Source organism: Carlito syrichta, unplaced genomic scaffold (assembly GCF_000164805.1).
Source record: "Carlito syrichta isolate Samal-C Ts95f unplaced genomic scaffold, Tarsius_syrichta-2.0.1 Scaffold313549, whole genome shotgun sequence".
Classification (NCBI taxonomy): Eukaryota; Metazoa; Chordata; class Mammalia; order Primates; family Tarsiidae; genus Carlito; species Carlito syrichta.
The window spans coordinates 5,316-11,133 of NW_007257645.1; the positions used below are offsets into that span (position 1 = coordinate 5,316).

At 40.9% G+C, this 5,818-nt stretch overlaps 1 pseudogene; it reads right to left on the reverse strand.

The window, feature by feature from the left end:
• Nucleotides 1–1,190: 1,190 nt before the first annotated feature.
• Nucleotides 1,191–1,856, reverse strand: LOC103273109 (annotated as a pseudogene).
• Nucleotides 1,857–5,818: the final 3,962 nt, after the last annotated feature.

Genomic DNA, 5,818 nt, shown 5'->3' on the forward strand with positions numbered 1-5,818 from the left:
GCTTAGCCAATGAATAGTCTCTCTTTATGGTGTTGCATAGCAAATATCCATTATCTCAAGGGGAAAAACACTTTCTAGGCAATCATCAGTTCTCCTGAAGCCATGAATAGGTGTATTCCTAAACCAGCAGCATTACTGCACACTAGAAAAGAATAGAGTTGGAAGCCAAGCTCCATGGCTCAGCGTGTAATCCCACGCCTTTGCGAGTCTGAGGTGAGTGGATTGCTTAGCCCGCGGGTTTGAGACCCGCCTGGACAGTGAGACCTCATCTCTACAATAAATAAAAATATCAGCCGGGCATGGTAGCGCATGCCTGTAACTCCAGCTACTGGAAGGCTGAGGCAGAAGGATTGCCGGAGCCCAGCAGGTCGAGGCTCCGGTGGCCGGGAGCAGCCACTGCACTCCAGTCTGGGTGACAGAGTGAGACTCCAACTCAAAAAAAAAAAAAAAAGAATAGAATTGTTTTTTATTGCAAATCCTGTGTAATAGCATTGACTTTCCCACTGGGTTTCTGAAACCACCATGTCCCACGCAGCCTTTTGGGCATGGGCTGCTTAGATATGTCAGTTCTCAGGCTCTAATACAAAGATGTAAATCAATTGTGGAAACATATCAGGGTAAATTTAAAACCATCTTGAGTCTCCAAATGCACTTTTTCTCCTTGAGTTTCTGCAACTTTCATCATTTCTCATTAGATTCTTTTTCAGGACTTTGAAAATTTTAATAAATAATATAGACATATTTAGTCATGTAAGGGCATGCAGGTTTGCAGTGAATGGAAGCCTTCAGATTATAAGCAACCTTGTGAATAAGTATCAAAAGTATGCTTTAAACGGCACTTTTTTAATCTTTTATTTTTAACTAAACATTTTAAATATATTTCTAAACATAATGGGCCAGTTCAGTCACAGTAACTGCTGATCTCCATAGCAGAGCAACCCACAAAGACACAGTACTGATTTTTTTCCCCATAATCAGGGGTGTAAAATATACAACTTGTTTCTGAACTAAAACCACAATTCCTGCAGTTTAAAATATTTCACTGCTAATATAGTCCCAGTAGAAATTATGTCGTATTTTTCTCCTTAAAAAAATTTTTTTTTAATTTCCCAAGACACTAAATCATCTGGAATGTAGATTCTGAGCACAAAGCAGCTCAGTTCACCTAAAAAATAAAGAAAAAATTCCCATCACCTGTTTAAGTGCCTGAAAGGAGAGAAGTAGTGTGGGGAACCCCTGCCTTGGTATGGAGAATCATGGCCCCTTGACCCAGATCGGGACCGTGAGTAGCCATAGCTGGTTCTTCTCTCAAGATAAACTCGGATGTAGGAAGTTTCACCCTCATGGGAGTGGAATTTGTTGTCACCCAGTTTATACAGGGCATATTCCATGTCTTCTTTTCTGGGATACACAACCATCCCCATTCCATCCTTTTGTACATCTGCATAACAGACATCCCCAGCTTCTTGCATGTGATCCTTCAGGTCCTGCCAGCTGCCTGATGGAGGAAGTCCTGAAACAAGAACTCGGAAATCAGATCTTCTTGTAGGAGGCCCATTCCTCCCACCTCGGGGCCACCACCCCGACTTCCACAAGTCCTGGGGAACTCCACACGAAGCCGACACTGGCCATAATCATAACCATTCCTTCCATAAATTGCACCCTCAGCATCACGGGGGTCCTCGAAGCGCAGGAAGGTGAAAGGCACGAAGCCGTGCCTGTTCTTGAGCTCGATCTCGCGGGTGCAGCCGTATTTGTAGAACGGATCCTCCAGGTCCTTCTCTCTCACGTTTGTCGGAAGATTTCCCACTTAGATGTGCCTGGCCCTCGCAGCGCTCGTCCGCCCAGCCTGACATCCGCACCACCCTACACCTTGGGCCCGCCATAGCCCACGTCGCCGCCACCGCCGCCTCAGCATGGGTCCCCCCGCAGCGTCCCCGCGGGCTCTGAGGCGCTCAGCCGCAATGCATTGACACTTTTTTTTAAACCAGGCCACTCGCCTACTTAGACATCCTGATAATCTTTTCTAGAACTTTCTCCTACTCCTCTCCTCTCTCCCTTAGTGGTTCCTCCCTTTTAACACCTCTGTCTTCCTACAGCACACTCATGTACATTTTTACCTTTAGATCTCAGCCCAATGAACCAGCATGTCTACTAACCTAGGATAGTGAACGACAGTCTGTAAATTGAAGCTGGTGAATAGTTCACACTTTCATATATTTAGAAAACATTTCACAATTCACAATCCACCCATCTCAAACTTTTGAGGACTTTAAGCATAGGTTTTTGCTTCATATTTGAGATTTAGACCTGCCTTCTGTTAGTCATTGGCCTGTGTGCAAAAACTAACCCAATAATAAAGAACATGGTACATCTCTGCCAGTATGCGGTGTTTTTCCTTCACCACATAGTAAACAACTGATAGTAGACCTAATATTAGAGAAAATCACAGCAATGGTCCTAAACCAGTTTTCTCAGAAGGAGATGGGCCTAAAAGGGGTGGTGACAAGGGAGAGTTTAGCTAAAAAGGTAATTGATAAACTTTAATCAAAAACTCTTAAATAATCTGCCCCCAAGTTTTGTTAGAGTCTTGCAAATGTGTGGTTGGCTTTTCAAATGTTTTGCATGAGGGACCCTGAGTTGCTGGGTGTTATACCTAATGAAAAGGATTCTTATGCACTTACTGTACAGACTAATCCAAACTGTGAACTACTGGAAACCCCATTCAAGAACCTGGCCTCCGCTTCATTCAATATGTGCAAATTCCAGCAACTTCAAAGGAAAGAAAGGTAGAGAGTAAAGAGAAAGGTACCTTTTGAGTTAAAAGTTAAGACTCTTGAGCTAAGGGTAAGATTTAAAGACAGAGAGAGAGAGACTGAAAAAGGAACGATCAGCTTGGAATTTTTATTTTTATTTCTGGATAAGCATCTTGCCTTACTTGTATAACAAGTAAGCAGTCAAGTACTACTGCCACCTGCCCCCAAAAGAATCTTGAAGTCTGTGGTTTAAACTCCAAATCTCACTAAGCTAAAAGCAAACCCAATTCCCTGGCAGTTGAATCTGCAGCAGTTATTTCCTTGTCTGTTTACATAGAGGCAGCTGACTCTCCCTATGGGAATGGCAACTGTTTTTTTGTGGCCTGGCATCCTGAAGTAAGGCTCTGAGCCAGGAGTCTCCACCACCATGCAACAGAGCCCATCAGAGGTGAATGCATAGGTGCAGTGTCAACACTGTTCAGAAGTGACTGTGAAGATGAATGGATTAAGGTTATTCTTCATGGAGGCAAGTTGTCCTCCTTTTCTCTTTCTGATATTTAGTGAAGGCAGGAGCAAGATTGAATTAGGAGCACAGGAAAATGTTTTATTGGACCGGTCCCTCACTCCATGAAAATTCTCCACTTTTGCCAGCAGCCAGTGTATATACCTCGCTTTTCACTCAAACTCATCCTGGTTGTGGATCCTTTCAATCCACAACCTCAGCTCAGCTTTGCTTCTATCAGCCTCCAGCAAGGGCATAAAAAAATTATAGAATATTTCGAATGGATGCCTTCAGTGTCTTGAATGTTTAACTTTATATTTTCAAGGTTTCCATCTTTCACAAAGTGGTAGGTTTCTTTGAATTGCTGATACAGACAAATAACAGAAAGAGGGAGAGGGAGAGAGAGAGAGGCCAGAACAATAAAGAAACAAGGATACAAACAATAAAAACCTCATTACCTGGTCCAAGTCTCATAATCTTGGGATGCAGGCCTTTGTAGAAAGCTAAAATCCTATAACCAGAAGTGAAAGAGCAACATTATTACTCTGAAAATACATGAAGTTGGATCTCAGCTTTATGTTTACAAAACAACATATGAACAAAAAAATTTGAAATTACACACATCCCAAACCAAGCAGCATGTGGCTTAGCATTCTCTTCAGCAAATTTGATGTGGGGAAAGAGCTCATCAATTATTTCTTACCCAATCAAGCTCTGTTGGTCCTGTCCAATCAGAAAAATGCATTTCATCAACAAGATGGTTTTTGCTTTCAAGACAGGTCTTACTTTCAAGACAACTGTGTATATGGACAGAATGACTTTTGTAATTGAATTTAAAAGATGGCAAACTCAGTCTTTACATTAGGAAATAATGATGCAGTATAGATCAAATAATAAAATATCACTTGTTTACTTGAGAATAAGACTTGAGTGAGGAGGGGTGAAGAAACAGAAAGTAGTCTTAAACAATAAGACCATCAGAAAAAGAAACATATTTTACACTTTAAAAAGAAAACTATTTTTGTAGAACTCTCTTGTTTCATTATCCCAGGAGAATATAATTACGTGGTATTTTAATTAGATTTATGGTCAGAAGACAATTATCCCCTTCCCCATATATTAATAGGATGTATAATATACAATAGCATACTATGCAAACTGACAAGTAAGGAGTTCATTCTAGTATCTAAGGCACACATGCAGCATATTGTGCCTCACAGCACTATTTCATGGTGTAAGTACACTTTTACAACATCTCAACTGTGTTATCTTGCAAGATTTGTCCTATATGTTCCATGAAGCTTAGACACACACTTAAGAGGGTTTGCAGGTTCTTACCAGAATAGAAGTACAATCCAGTTTTAACAATACTTGAGGCTTGCACATTTATTAAAATAAGTATGTGTTACCCTTCTTCCTGATAGACTGATGCCAGTCTTTTAAAACAGGTTCTGTACTTGATCTCTCCAGGAACTGGCTGAGACCCTTGAATCCTACTTTTGGCAACATCAAAAGGGATGTTAATGACTGAGGCTATTGTCTCTGAAAGAAGACCAATCCCAGATTTTCTCAAAAACTCCAAGGTTGGATCCTGAAAGAAAAGAAAAATTATAGAAAGGGGAGTGGAAGCCCCTACCTCAGTTCAACACTATAAAGCAGTATGTATTTAAGCAGAGCATTGCACTCCCAGCAGCCTCCTGTTATTCCAGCAGAACACATTAGGATTTCCTAGGCTGGAACTTGTTTTCTTGACAGCACCATTGACTAAGTTTTTACCTATGGTCTAAATTGCTGAAGTACACATTTTCTCACACAGGATTTATAGACCCAGTTCATAAAAAAGACTGGCATGGCATATAGGGATGATTTGTATAATTGGGCTTCCCAATGTTCTTAGTATTACTGTATCAAAACAGGAAAAATCCAAACCCACTATTAGCTAATTGGCCAGAATATTTTACAAATGACAGCAACTTTCACCATGAAGCCTACTAAAATGCACATGTGTGTGTGGACCCCAAATGTTAAATGAAATCAAGGCTACTCTCAGTCTGCTGCTATTCCCCCACCAGGCTTTTTCATTTATTTTTACACGTACCTGATCCACTGTACTGATGAACAAATCAACTTTGGGCGGTTACAAAACAGCCTATGACATTCTGAGCATTATGAACAGTAGTAAGTCCTAGGACTAATTGGCTGAAGAATTTGCAACCCATTGTTTCCGAATCTTATTCTTCCAAGGCAAAGGAAAAAAGGAATGAGAAAGACACAGAGAGGGAGAGAGAGAACTATTTCTACTTTCCATTTGAATTCTGGCTGTTCACATTGATTTGATTTGCCACCCTTCCCTGCTCTGCTTTCTGGCATCAAAGTATTTAATTAGGTCTTATGTGGGAGTCACTTTTCTTCAGCCTATTTGTGTCCAGTGAGCTCACATTATGTTGTATTATGATGAATTTGCTAGGGAAATTCTCATTATGTTTTCAACATCAATTGTATGTTTTCAGAGAGGTTACATTTCATACCATAAGCTGCTGACTCAGACCTGCAACCCCAT